The sequence below is a fragment of the Triticum urartu genome, chromosome 3A, assembly GCF_056163025.1.
Source record: "Triticum urartu cultivar PI428250 chromosome 3A, HENAU_Tu73, whole genome shotgun sequence".
Taxonomy (NCBI): Eukaryota; Viridiplantae; Streptophyta; class Magnoliopsida; order Poales; family Poaceae; genus Triticum; species Triticum urartu.
Genome location: NC_141875.1, coordinates 335570875 through 335586677, shown reverse-complemented (window position 1 = coordinate 335586677; position 15803 = coordinate 335570875).

The window sequence follows — 15803 nt, the reverse complement described above, 5'->3', positions numbered from 1 at the left end:
TCGGAGTTGGAATATACGTTTTGATAAGTTGATCAAAGCATATAGTTTTATACAGACTTGTGGTGAAGCCTGTATTTACAAGAAAGTGAGTGGGAGCACTACACCATTTCTGATAAGTATATGTGAAAGACATATTGTTGATCGGAGATAATGTAGAACTATTCTGCAAAGCATAAAGGAATGTTTGAAAGGAGTTTTTTCAAAGAAAGACCTCGGTGAATCTGCTTACATATTGAGCATCAAGATCTATAGATATAGATCAAGACACTTGATAAGTTTTTTAATGAGTACATACCTTGACAAGATTTTGAAGTAGTTCAAAATGGAACAGTTAAAGAAGGAGTTCTTGCCTGTGTTACAAAGGTGTGAAGTTGAGTAAGACTCAAAACCTGACCACGGCAGAAGATAGAGAAAGAATGAAAGTCATTCCCCATGCCTCAGCCATAGGTTCTATAAAGATGCCATGCTATGTACCAGACCTATTGTATACCCTGCCCTGAGTTTGGCAAGGGGGTACAATAGTGATCTAGGAGTAGATCACTAGACATTGGTCAAAATTATCCTTAGTGGAATAAGGATATGTTTCTCGATTATGGAGATGACAAAAGGTTCGTCGTAAAGGGTTACGTCGATGCAAGTTTTGACACTGATCCAGATGACTCTAAGTCTCAATTTGGATACATATTGAAAGTGGGAGCAATTAGCTAGAGTAGCTCCATGCAGAGCATTGTTGACATAGAAATTTGCAAAATACTTACGGATCTGAATGTGGCAGACCCGTTGACTAAACTTCTCTCACAAGCAAAACATGATCACACCTCAGTACTCTTTGGGTGTTAATCACATAGCGATGTGAACTAGATTATTGACTCTAGTAAACCCTTTGGGTGTTAGTCACATGCCGATGTGAACTATGGGTGTTAATCACATGGTGATGTGAACTATTGATGTTAAATCACATGGCGATGTGAACTAGATTATTGACTCTAGTGCAAGTGGGAGACTGAAGGAAATATGCCCTAGAGGCAATAATAAAGTTATTATTTATTTCCTTATATCATGATAAATGTTTATTATTCATGCTAGAATTTTATTAACCGGAAACGTAATACATGTGTGAATACATAGACAAACAGAGTGTCACTAGTATGCCTCTACTTGACTAGCTCGTTGATCAAAGATGGTTATGTTTCCTAACCATAGACATGAGTTGTCATTTGATTAACGGGATCACATCATTAGGAGAATGATGTGATTGACTTGACCCATTCCGTTAGCATAGCACTTGATCGTTTAGTTTGTTGCTATTGCTTTCTTCATGACTTATACATGTTCCTATGACTATGAGATTATGCAACTCCCGTTTACCGGAGGAACACTTTGTGTGCCACCAAACGTCACAACGTAACTGGGTGAGTATAAAGGTGCTCTACAGGTGTCTCCGAAGGTACTTGTTGGGTTGGTGTATTTCGAGATTAGGATTTGTCACTCCGATTGTCGGAGAGGTATCTCTGGGCCCTCTCGGTAATGCACATCACTTAAGCCTTGCAAGCATTGCAACTAATGAGTTAGTTGTAGGATGATGTATTACGGAATGAGTAAAGAGACTTGTCGGTAACGAGATTGAACTAGGTATTGAGATACCGACGATCGAATCTCGGGCAAGTAACATACCGATGACAAAGGGAACAACGTATGTTGTTATGCGGTCTGACCGATAAAGATCTTCGTAAAATATGTGGGAGCCAATATGAGCATCCAGGTTCCGCTATTGGTTATTGACCGGAGACGTGTCTCGGTCATGTCTACATTGTTCTCGAACCCGTAGGGTCCGCACGCTTAAGGTTTCGATGACAGTTATATTATGAGTTTTGATGTACCGAAGGAGTTTGGAGTCTCGGATGAGATCGAAGACATGACGAGGAGTCTCGAAATGGTCGAGACATAAAGATCAATATATTGGACGGCTATATTCGGACACCGGAAGTGTTTCGGGTGATTTTGGAGAAAACCGGAGTGCCGGAAGGGTTACTGGAACCCCCCGGGGAAGTATTGGGCCTTAGTGGGCCTGAGGGGAGAGAGAGGGCAGCAGCCCAGGAGGTGGCGCGCCCCCTCCCATGGGGAGTCCGAATTGGACTAGGGGAGGGGGGCGCGGCCCCTCTTTCCCTCTCCCTCTCCCTCTCTTTCCTTCCCCCTTCTCTCTTCCTAGTTGGACTAGGAAAGGGGAGTCCTACTCCTACTAGGAGGAGGACTCCCCCTCCTTGGCGCGCCCCAAGGGCCGGCCGGCCTCTACCCCTTTCTCCTTTATATACAGGGGCAGGGGGGCACCTCTAGACACACAAGTTGATCTTCATGATCGTTCTCTTAGCCGTGTGCGGTGCCCCCCTCCACCATAATCCTCGATAATATTGTAGTGGTGCTTAGGCGAAACCCTACGATGGTAGAACATCAAGATCGTCACCACGCCGCTGTGCTGACGGAACTCTTCCCCGACACTTTGCTGGATCAGAGTCCGGGGATCGTCATCGAGCTGAACGTGTGCTAGAACTCGGAGGTGCCGTAGTTTCGGTGCTTGATCGGTCGGGCCGTGAAGACATACGACTACATCAACTGCGTTGTGCTAATGCTTCTGCTTCCGGTCTACGAGGGTACGTAGACAACACTCTCCCCTCTCGTTGCTATGCATCACCATGATCTTGCGTGTGCGTAGGAATTTTTTTTGAAATTACTATGCTCCCCAACATTTATTTCCTCTCATTTAACTTTCGAAAAGTTTCAAATTCACTCACTTTCAGTCAATCAATCAAATCTATCTATTTATTATAACATTCCAAATTTTAGAACTTTGGGATGTTACAGGGGGTGGGCGAAAACCAAGTGGCCGAAGTGCACTAGAGGGGTCGTCCGCACGGGTTCTGCGAAGCCCGTGTGCACGGGGTCCCGAAGGAGCGGGCGAACAGCTCCAGATCCGTGGCAAATCTAGAATCTGAGGTCAAAATCGAAGGATGGAAGGTAGGGGAAGGTGGAGGAAAGCTAGATCCACTTGAAACCAAACAAATCCATGGATCAAATCCAACAAAACCTCATCAAACCAGCAAATCACAAAAAAAATTGGGGCTATTTTTGGTTGGGAATTTTTGAAATTGGGAAAAAAAACAACAAAACTAGGCTATAAAACAAAGAGGGGGGCTCCAAGTTCGTGGTCAACGTGGCTCTTGATACCAAGATGTTGTAGGGTGGAACCCTAAGTGGGGATCTTTCATGAATTGGAGGGGGGATCCCCCAAGAACAAGAAGAACACAAGAGGGAAAACAAGAGGAACACTCAATTGACTAGATCCAATCACACAAGAGTTCACATGATCCAAAAACAACAAAGGAAATATACAAGATACTAGTTCATCCCAATCCTATGAGGCGAGAGGTCTTGATGATCCTATGATGGGGATCCTTCCCACATGTGGGGGTCTTGATATCCACAAGTGGATCTTCTCCCTTACGAGGACATGATCTCCTAGAGGAGGGGATACAAGGAGCAAAGCTCACAAATATCTCACATATACTTTGATATCCCTAACAAATGGTCTAGGTACGGAATATATAGGTGGCTGGAGGTGAGGGACGAAGTGGATGAAGAGGAGGCCCAAACAGCAATCATAGTCGTCCATCCTATAGGGCCCGTGCGCACGGGGTCCCGTGGGCATGGTACAAGCCCGTGCGCACGGGGTGCTCCAGTGCCAACTCCCTGTGTAGTCCGTGTGCACGGGATCTTCGAGGCCCGTGGGCACGGGGTCGCCTGGGAGGTGCAGAGTTGATCTTGTTGCACTCCTTCTTCCTCCTTGTGGCCTTGGGGTCCTTCTCCTTGGCCTCCGGGATGCTCCCCAACTGCTTGGTGACGGTCGTCCTCGTACCTAGTGATGCACAATGATCCATGGTGAGGTACCAAGTCCTATGGATATTCATGTAAATCTTGGAGAGGAGCGGGTTCACCTTAGGTTCGTTAGGTCCACTTGAGGCTTGAGGTGCAATGAAGGTGAACATGGTGAAAGCTCTAAGAATCATAAAAAATATTAGGCAAACCATCTATACCCCTACCTTTATATATTTATATATATATAGAGAGAGAGAGAGAGAGAGTAGCACTATTCTGATCCCGGGATCAGAATAGTTATTCTGATCACGGTTCGCGCTATATAGGGCGCGAGGAGGTATCCCGAACTCATGGAAGCGTTAGCGAAAAAAGAAAAAAAAAGAAAAAACACTCCCGATCCCATCGCCCCCAACCTCGTGCCCCCGCACCAGATCTCCCTCACCCCCGCGCCGCCGCATGAACCTCCCCAGGGTCCCCGCCGCCGCGCGCCTTCGTGGCCGCCCTGCCGCCGCGCGACCTCCCGGGACCCTTTCTGGTCCGCGCCGCCGCCCCGCCTCCCTTCCTGGCTGCTGCCGCCGCCCGGGGTCCAATCAACGATAGCGCCGCCCACCGAGTCCCTGCCGCCACCGCTGGAAGGGGTCCCATCGATGGGAGCACCCTGCGACGCACGCCACCCACCGGGTCGCGGTCGTCTCCCTCCACCAGCCCCCTAGTGCGGCTTCCTCTAGATCCCATGTGCTCCTCGACTCTGGTGAGTGTGTGTCCCAGCACCTCCCCATCGACCTTCTTCGACGGAGCCGGCGGTGGCTTCTCCTTCCTGCAGCAACATGCACTCCTCAAAAAAGTGACGCCCACCTGCTGCTATGCCGACCTGCTCCCTCTGCTACCCATGAACTTTCCATTTTTCCATGAGTGCTAGTTCTTTCATCTCATGAACTATGTGAACAAGTACTGTAAGCTAGGAACACTAATTCTTTTGATTTTTGGTCTGTGTCAGAGGAGCATGTTTCCCTGGATTCCAACTACAGCGGTCGACGTTGTCAACAAACCCAACTTGCGGTGCGGACTTTCTTCTCGCGACCAATCTGAACTTCAGTGCCCTACTGACGTCTTCCTCCTGAACCCTGTTCCTCTCGGCGTCCAATTTTAAACACTATAAAGTTGGGGAAATGATGGTTTATGGGTTTCAAATATTAATCATTGCAAAAGATGTTGCTAGCATTGTTTTGAGTTGTTATGTGTGCATTTTAATTTGCTGGAATTTTTTGTATGACATACATGATCAAGTTCAGAGGACACTTGTGTTCATGCATGCACAAATGGTTGTGTGTGTCTTCGTGCAATGGGTAGTTCTTTTTTTCTTTCTACGTACAAAAATAAAGAAGTTCAAACAAAAAATTGCAAAGGTTCAAAAAATTATGTGACAAAAAAGGTCGTTTAATATACTAGCGAAAAAATGTAAATTCACACAGGAAGTTCAATATATAAGAAGTTTTTTGTATGTTTTATCATGTAGGAAGCTATTTTTTAAAAAAATAGAGTTGTTAAAAATTCATTAAAAATGCATTATTTTCTGTGACGAATGGATAATACCACGAAGTCGAGATTGAAAAACCAAAAAGTCAATTTAAAGAAAAGTAGAATAGTTCAATGTATACGAAAAGCCCAGATTTTCCTCATTACTAAATAATAAACCAAGAAGTTCAATTTCAAAAACCGGAGCAGTTCGATATTTAATACAAAAACTCAATTTTTCTCGTTACTAACGAATAAACCAAGAAGTTCAGTTCGAAATAACGAAGAAGTTGTATAATGTTTATTACAAAACTAAGATTTTTTTCCGTTACAAATAAACAACACCGAGAAGTCCAAATTGGAAAAAAATCATGAAGTTCAGTTTTATAAAATAGAATTGTTCAATGTATATGAAAAACCCAGATTTTCCTCGCTACTAAATAATAAACCAAGAAGTTCAGTTTCAAAAATTGGAGCAGTTTCAATATTTATTACAGAAACTCATAATTTTACGGTTTGTGAAATTTTACGATTTTCCAAATTACTATTTAACCATAGGAAATTAGAGAAAACCTTCAACATGTAGAAGGAGCGGTTTTGCAACAGCTTTCTAACGCCATATTATTTGCCTCATTCCGATAAACGGTTTAGAAATGCGATCAAAAATATGATTCACGTTTTTTGTATGAAGAAAAACGGTTTTCAAAACTGCTCTTAAACCGCTCACATTTTGCCAAAAATTTAACTTGGGTCATGATACTGGTGTCCATAGCTTTCCAACGGTATATAGCAAGCCCCATTTGGGCAATGTTGGCGGAAGTTCAACTTAGCACTGGAGGAAGTTCAGGTCGGACAAATCAGGCAGTAAAATTGCAAAAAAATCAAGTTCATCATGACCCAAGAACAAAATCTGCCAACGAGCGAGTGACAGAAGTTCAAGGGAAAAACAACGGGGAGTTCAACTACTACACGGAATGCATTTCAGGTGAGAATAAAATAATGCAAAACTAAAAACCTAAAATGTTTGTTGCAAAAAGTTCACGTGCTTCTCCGAGTGAAGTTTGAGAACTCTAGTGCTAGACGTCCGACCTTCAATTACATGTAAAAAAAATAGAGTGAAGTTCAAACAAGCATGCCCCAGAAGTTCAACTACTTCACCAGTGCATATCCATTCGCGATGAACGCAGAAATCATGATCTCGCCATTGAGGTTTGTTCAAAAAATTATTGTGAGAGAGGTTTGTACAAAAGAAATATCATTTGTGTAACACCGACGAATGGGTGAAAAATTACAAACAAAAATACGCGACAGAAGTTCAACTTGAAAACAGAAGGAAGTTCAACCACTACGCTAAATGAATTTTGGATGAAAATGTTCTAAACCGTCGTGATTATGAAAAAAATGATCAAGACGGAAAAGTTGCGTGTTTACAGTAGCTTTCCATCGGTATATCACTTGCTCAATTTTAGTGAGTGGATGAAGAGCTACGAGCAGTGGATGGAGAGCTGCGAGCAAAAAAATACGTGAAAAACAGAGTGAAGTTCAGGTGCGCACACCGAGAAATTCAAGTTCTTCACATGGTGCATTTTCGACAATCTGTTTCGCGAAAAAGGCAGAACGAATGATCTCGCTGTTTTTGAAATTACTTGAAAACGGCTAGGAATCAGAGAAAACCATCAACATGAAAAAGTTTCGCATTTTCCGTAGCTTTTCAACGGTATATTATTTGCATCATTCCGATAAAGTTTGTCCAAATTACGACAAAAATACGTTTTCCGCCATTTTTTAAATTGACTTAAAACCGTAAGGAATTGGGAGAAATAATATATACCAAAAAGTTTCGCATTTCCTCAAGCTTTCCAATGCCATATCATTTGCTGCATTCCGACCTACGGTTGAAACATTATCTCGAAAATACGAACTCTGTGGAACTTGTACCGTTTTCTAAATTACTTTTAAACCGTTGAAAATTAGAAAAAACTTTTAACATGGAAAATAGCGCATTTTCATAAGCTTTCCGACCCCATATCATTTGCCTCAATTGAATTAGCCGTTTAGAAATGGCATCAAAAATACGAACTCGGCTGTTCGGTTTGCGAAATTTTACGATTTTCCAAATTACTCTTTAACCATAGTGAATTAGAAAAAACTTTCAACATATGGAAGGAGCGGTTTTTCAGCAGCTTTCAACGCCATATTATTTGCCTCATTCTGATAAACGGTTTGGAAACGCGATCGAAAATACGATTCACATTTTTCAAAACTGCTCTTAAACAGCTTACATTTTGCCAAAAATTTAACTTGGGTCATGGTACTCATGTCCATATCTTTCCAACGGTATATGGCAAGCCCCATTTGGGCAATGTTGGCGGAAGTTCAACCTAGCACTCGGGGAAGTTCAACGTACTACTATCGGGGCAGGTCAGGTTGTGATCAAAATATTATTCTCATCCCGTGATCAGAATAGTGTTTATATACATATATATAGGGTTTGACATAAGAAAATAAAAATATAGGTCATAAGACAAGAAAATTTACAGTTTATGTGTATTTTAGACTATATTTTTACGTTTATAATTTTACATAACATAAAATATTTTTTACGGCGATTATATATTTTCTTACGATCCCTTTTTGTGTCGGAAATAAGACAAAACTTACGGAACATAAAATTACGATGCATTGATGGTAAAATAGAGAGGAGTGAAGAATAACTATCCCTCACCCAGGATGACGAATAGCGCGACCATCAATGCATCATAAACTAAGCCCGTTCAAACCACGCTTGAACTTGCTAATTATGGAAGTGTCCACATCCCAACCACAGTTTCCACCTGATGGTAAAAGACTCTAGTACATTACCATGTGTGACAATGACTTTTACTATCCAAACCCACAAGTCCCTTCAACTAGTAAAATTGACTAGTAAATTATATATATCACACTGTTGTTACTATCGCTCTAGCATACGGTAAAATCGACCAACAATTACTATATTTTGAATAATTATATCTTGGTTATAATTTTCTCAACGTGCGTGCATGTAACATTAAGATTAATTTGAAATCATTTTTACTAGAGAGGTCACGTATTTACTACATGCTATCTGAGATTTTATTAACAATGTCCATGCATCTATAGTAAAGAGATTACCTTTTTTGTGGGTATAGTAAAGAGATTACTAATTGTACTACATGTTATACTTCTGATTATTTTCCCAAGAATGTGCAGTAAGGTGGTTAACATGCTTTACTAAATTTTGCATGGGGTGTTACGGCAAACTTCATGACCAGATATGTGTAGTACAAAAGTGTATCTATAGTAAAGAGGTTACTAGTTCTATTACAGGTTACTACCGATTGATTCCCTGGGAATGTATAGTAAATAGGTTACCATGTGTTACTACATTTTACATGGGATTTTACCATCAACTTTGTGACTAAACTTGTGTAATAAAAAGGTTACCATGCTTTACTACTAGTTTTCTATGAATTTACGACCATGTTGGTTGCTTGGGTGGGTGCGCAGTTCCGGCCGGAGCGCAGAATTAGCATTCTACGCTCAGGCACAGTTTAGCGCCACCGTATATATATGTATATATATAGGGCTGGACTATTCTGTTACCCGTAACAGAATAATATTCTGTTACCCTTGCGCCCTATATAGAGGAGGTGATCCGTTTGTCCAAAGCCCACCGGACCTCTTACATCTGGTCAACCCTCGACCTTCTCCATCCCGAGTGCACACCACCTCCACCTTCCCGCGCGCTGCTAGACACCACCTCCGTCCCCCGCGCCGCCGGACGCCGCCTCCCTCCCCCGCCCCGCCGGACGCCGCATCCCTCCCCCACGCCGCCGGACGCCACCTCTCTCACCAGCCCCGCCGGACGTCGGCGCCACCACGACCACCCTCCCCGACGCCATTGCCATGACCACCCTCCCCGACGCGCCATCGCCACACCCCCCTCCCCCAGCGTGCCGCCGCCACGACCTCCCTCCCCAGCGTGCGTCGTTCGTCCCTCTTCCCCACTGCGTGCAGGCAGTTCAACGTGCGAGCATGGGCCGTTCAATGTCTCCGCCGTGGACACGCCCCTCTACCTCCTTCTGGTTGCCTGTCATCCTGGTGTGGCCAGGGCGTTGGGTTCGCCGCCAGTGCGACCAGCAGTCCAACCCGGCCGCCCCAGGCCGTTCACTCGTCGTAGCTCCCAGGTCCCTGCCCACCCCCCTTCTTTCTTCTTCACCGCATAAGCTTTTGCTAAGTGCATGCCATGTGTTTTCTAAAATGTCTTAGTGCACTCGCCTACTAGTTTTAATATGTTCATGTTCGTTTGTAGCTAATGTCAAATCTGGTTTCGCTTGAGGCAGGGACAAAGAAGTGAGCAAAAGGAGAAATTGATCAATTGCACATTATGCAGCAGTGGTTTTCCTATGCACATGTTGACACAACGTATCATTAAAATGGGTATGATCAAAATGCCTCTCATAGGATTTGCTATAAATGTGTACACCTTTGTAGGCTTTTTCAGTTGCTAGCAAAAATAGATTTGTAGAAGTTCAACATAAAAAGTGAAATCAGTTAGTTGATGGAAAATAATTCACTTAGATATGTATACACTGCAGTAGCAGTTTGATTCAAAAAATTCTATAGTTTGTTAAACAAAAAATAAAAACACATACTGTGGTTTAGGGCCTAGACCACAAAAATTTCAGTAACTAAAATAGTTCAAAAAATAGGTACAATGGTAGTTCAGAGTTCAAATATAGTTGCCGTCAGATAATTGGAACTTTTCAGATGTTGAGAGGGAGAAATGCACTGCTCAATTCAAAAAATAGCTGAATGAAAGAACTATAGCTTTCTGTATGCTTGTTTTGTGTTCTTGCATCAAGTGACACCAAACTCGTTTGATGGAATATTCACAAGGAATGATCACACACAAGTGACACACTCAGTCAGAATCTAATTTTGGATCAGTGCAATTCTTATTTCCCATGTCTTCTGCATTTTAGGTGGCGGAGAACCAGTAAGTGCTACTACTGGTGTACGCCAAGTTCAAGGATTTTCCCATGCTCGAGCATACACTGGCTCTGACCTCCACCCGTTGCCGCATGCCTGGGATCCGCAACCTCCGACCTCACATGTGGACCTCGGCTGGCTTCTCTGCCCCGAGTGTCACCGCCGGTCTCCCTGCAGCATGGCTTCGGTTCCCTCCTCCGGATGCGTCTGCGGCAACCATCTCTACGAGACACTCGGCACCCTGCAACATGACCGCTCCAAGGCCATGCCTTATGCTTCAGCGGCAAAAAGTGGAGCCTGCTGGAGGAGTCACGGGGTCAAGGACCACCAGCTCAACAGTCCAACTGGTTCCTCTATGGCCGGTCGCTCAAGGAGCTGAGTGCAAGCCGCTCCTTGCTGCAAGCTGCTGCTGCACCTAGGACTGCCCGGCATAGCCGCATCCTTTTCTGTTGCTACCGATGCATGCCCCTACGCAGCTACCAATTGCTGCTATTGTTACCTCTATTTTCTATCTAAAGTTTAGTTCTAGTGCGGTGACTAGCGAAGCTAGAGAGGTACAGAATGTTGATTTGACCATAACCCTTACTCACACCTTTAATGTTGCTAGTAGTGGTGTTTATGTTGTTACTTCGATCGAGAAGGAAGTAGGAAGGAGAAGGAGAAGGAGCAGACTAGCAACCTTGACGTGGAGGAGAACGAGAAGGCCAAGCATGCCGCCCATGGTGCCCCTCAACGAACAGCTCAAGATCGACAAAGGTAGCTGCCGCAGTGCAATGAGTAATCAAATTGATTCATTTTGTTTGTTTCCTTCCATTCAATCTGGGGAACAATCAATTGTTCTTTAATCTTAACTTGTCTTGTTTGATCTCAACTTCGAATCCATCAGCCAATTAATTGTTCTTTCCTCATACCTCTGCTCTCGACCCTCGATCCTATTGCATTACAGGAAGTGAGCGAGTTTGAGAGAGATTTGAGAGATGAATGTGTATGTGGGGTTGCTGTTGCTATGTAGTCTGGTTTTGCATTTATAGGAAGTGAGAAGAAATTCAGGAAGATGAATGTGCATGCTGTTGCACTACTGTGTTTGTTGTTTTTAGAAAGTTGATTGCTATCAAAATTTTGTTGCTTAAAATGATGCTATTTGCTGATCGATGCATATTTACATAAAAACTCTGAAAAAGTTTGGATAGAACCCCCTAGATCGTTCGAACGCCAAACCCTGTTAAGTTCACCTTGAAAAAAAAATCTTATCTTGTTCCTATTTTTTGCAGGTTGCAGCAAAAACAAGTTGCTAAAGTCAAAGTCCCCAAAAAGCCTATTCTTTGCATCTTCAGTACTCACTCAGGTGAGGTCTGAATTTCTTCAAAATTTGAAGTTCAAGTTCTTTGAAAATTTGGCAACAGTTCGATGAAAAGGTTTACCTCAGTACAAAAGTATGGGTACCCAACCAATTTCTGAACAATGTTTCTACGTTCTGCAGGTCCTTGTTGAGATGAGAGGGATGACTAGAAAGTTCAGAGAAGTATATTTACTTGACCCAGAGGTGGTATAGTTTTATTGATCTCCTTTGTAATACTGTGTGGACTAGAAAATGGATTATTTTAATATATTGCGATTTTCAGTCAAGTTTTTGTGCCCAAGCTGAGCTTATTTTGTCCATGTACAGTAATAATTAGTGTGTTAATTGTGCATTGCAGAGTTTTGATAGAAATGGTACTTCGTTTGGTTTGTGATATTTAAACTTACGCATCACCATATGTCTATGTTGATGCCTGTAATTTATCTACTTTGTGTTCCCGAGATTTCTTTTATAGGTCTCTATTACAGAGTGCTGAGAGGGATTGATGTTAAATGTCGAACTTATGTTTTCGTGTGTAGTTGGTAAGATGTATACTGCACATCGGTGTAGTCAGAGAAATAAAAATGCAGCTAATTATTTTAGATGTTAGATTGTCTAGTGATTTTGTTTCACACAAATTGCAAAAAAGGTCGCACTTTCTTTTGCACTTAGTTCATGCGATTAGTTGTTATAAGTTCGAAGAAGTTTATAATACCTCCAAAGGACTATGAGATTTTTTTTTGCATCAATTGACACTACATCTGTTTTGATAGGATGTCCACAAGGAATGATCTTCAATGACGACTAACTCGTGTGAATTCCTCCACTAAACTACAGTTCGGTCAGTTAATATTTCAGTAACACGCTCATTTCCGTTTGCTCATTTTAGTCTAGTACAATTTATTATTTTAGCTCAGTCCAAAGAACTTATTTTAACCGTGTAATATACATTGTTTGCAAAGATGAATATAGTTGTTATAGCAAAAACAGTACAAACTTTTTAAAAGTTTATTTTTGAACTTCTCCCAATTAATATACATGAACTTGATTTTCTTTTTACATGTACTTACAGCAGCTCGTTGGATTTTGTGCGTCTGCTTGTAACACAATCAGTTCATATCTCGGGAGACCATAAGTTCAAGTTCACTAGTATTTACAAATGCTGGTAGCAGTGCTAGCATTTAAAAACTTGTGACCTAAGAATTAAGCTTGCATCTTGTTACTTCTATGGAGGCAATAACCTTTTCATTTTTTTAGACCAACCACTGACTCGAGAATTAGCCATGGTGGTGATCGAGGGAGAACACTCGGCCAGAGGGGTTCCCCAATTAGTTGTGCATGGACGGCCACATCAAGCAGTAGTAAAGTTCATCATATGTAGACTAGTTATGAACTAAACATGCAACCTCCTCAATGTGCCTGATGATGCTTGACATACAAGTACATGCATTTGCCTGATATGCAAGTCTGTGTTGTTGGTACGGTCGTCGTGGAGTATTGCAGCGGCACATAGTGGCTCTTCGAGCTGCAAGACTTGCATCCGTTAGCTAGCACCAAATTCTACTACTGCTCCGACCACTCATGCCAAGAACAGAGAGCCCAATTCGCAAGGTTCAGAGCAATCTGTCATAGTTGATTCAGTGTCTAGGTCTAGTGGAATCCCAAAGGTGCGTGCAAATCTATGAAATTGCTATGAATGGGATGAGTTTTGTTTGTTGTGAGTAATGGACTACTGGTTATCTGCCGCTCCTTTTTGTCAAGAATTTGTAACGAGTTTCAGTTCTGATTTCACTCGCTCACAGTACCATTGTTCTTCATAGCACACCACCTGTTTGTGCAAATACCTATGAGAGGATACCATACAATGGAGATGAAAAGGTGTGTTCAAAATAATGTCAAACAACCTGCTCCTTTCAAACATTTTGGATAAGTGCAAAAATGAACGTTTGCAAGTTCAAAACAACTAGTTCAATAAGGTATTCAGAGAGCTTTTTCAGATAAAAGTTTTCCTGCAATTATCATTTTTCGTGTGTGATCATTTCTCCACTTAGAGCAATTTTCATGTGTGATCTGTACTTTAGGTGCTAATATAAGAATTCGTGTCCTCTGGGAGTTCATGTATTACAACCATAGGAGTTCAAAAACTACACAATGAAAAAGTACGCCCCGTAGTACATTTAAACAAAGATACTCTAGAAAGTTTATTGGAAAGAATACTTAACATGAGCGACATGTTTGTTTTAGTGTGCCTAAAGAATGGTCCGATGACACAAATGCATCATTTCTTTATTGTTTCTCTTGCTTATTAAAATCTAAATGGATAACTTATCTTGAACTGGATGTTGCTGCAGTTTGGGGATTTTATATTATATGGCATTTGGGGATTTTGCGGCAGTTTATGAAAAGCTAGTAAGTTCAGACTCTGGAAGGAGAGATCATTGTTTGTTAAGGTCTGGTGTTTAGTTGGTGGTTATGTGGTACCTACACCGTCACTTTTCATCAAGACCTCAAGAAGAGATATCATCTCAAGGTGAAAAAAAATCCTTTTACTGCTCCCTTTATTCTCTCACTCGTTCATCTTATTATATGCACACAAAATTCATGTCATCCTAAATTTGTTACACTGGTGCGGGAGCAAAAAATAGATGCACAAGTTCATCTTCAGTGACACACTCAGTTCAAATTCTAATTTTTAGTTAGTACAATTCTTATTATTTTAGTTCAGCACCGATTTCTGACTTCCTCGGCCATCACCACCACCTCGTGTAAGTTCGCTGCCGAGAACAAGCATCACCACGAGCTCGTCCACCATGCTTACTCACAGCCGTCCAAGTGGAGCATGGACATCAGTCCATGTAGAATTGAAGCCACCATCTTCACCAAGCAGAATGGTTGTGCTAGTTCAATTTTTTCAGTCCATCTTCTGTGTGCTATTCAGTACATCTAATGCCAAATCGTAAGTACAATTGCCTCATCTTCATATAACATAATTCAATTTATAATGTTGTTTACTGTCCTAATTTTTTGGTACCAGTAACCTTCCTATATACATATGCAGCATCAGTTCAGCCGCTGTTATGGTAATAAGTAGTTTAGTAACTAGAAAAACAACAAAAAGTTGGTTCACTTTTTTTTTCTCAGAAGCTTTTTTGGTTCACCTTGTATATGGTTTTTCAGTTGACCTTGTATATGCCTTTTCAGTTCATTGTACATGTTTCAAAAGGAGCTCCCTTAGTTTTAGTAGATGTGGAGATTGGTAAAATCTAAAGTTCAACTTTTCTGATGGGGCACTTCATAAAGCAAAGAAAAAAGAAAGCAGAGCAAAAGTGAAGAAAAAGAAAAGAAAACCAAAGTGGTTCTGAGAAGAAAATGCCTACTATCGAGTAATACATTCTCTCATTAGTCTATGGTTATTTGTTCATGAGAATGAAAAAATAGTGGTACTATACAAATTACGTGAGTTGTTCATATAAAAATGCCTCAGTTTGTGTAACATCAGTTCTAACTTTTATAGCTTGATAAATGATTAGAAGTCAATCTGAATTCATTTTGATCCATTCTCTTGTGATTTTAGGCTGAACTCCAATACTTGCATCCGCCACCCTAACGTTGGCGTGTTCCCTCAGTCCTCTCTCGACAAATCCAACAGTACAGGTTCTTCGGTGCGCCAAGTATTTCCTGCGGCGATGCCTGCATCATGGCCCATTGAGGAGATCTTGTGTATTCCACATAGAAGAAATATTGTCAGTTCATGAATAGAAAATTTATGTACCAGACTTAATATTAGTTTGGTGCGTATTCTATCTTCAGTCCATGAAAAATCACAGAATAGTTGGTGTGTGTGCAGAAATATCGTCAGTGCAAGTTTCAAAATTCTGTAACTTTAGTTATATCACCTAAATAAGTAATGATTTGTAGCGAGTCCATGAAAAATCACAGAATAGTTGGTGTGTGTGCAGAAATATCGTCAGTGCAAGTTTCAAAATTCTGTAACTTTAGATATATCACCTAAATAAGTAATGATTTGTACCGAGTTTCTTCAAAATTCAGTAAAGTTTAGATATAT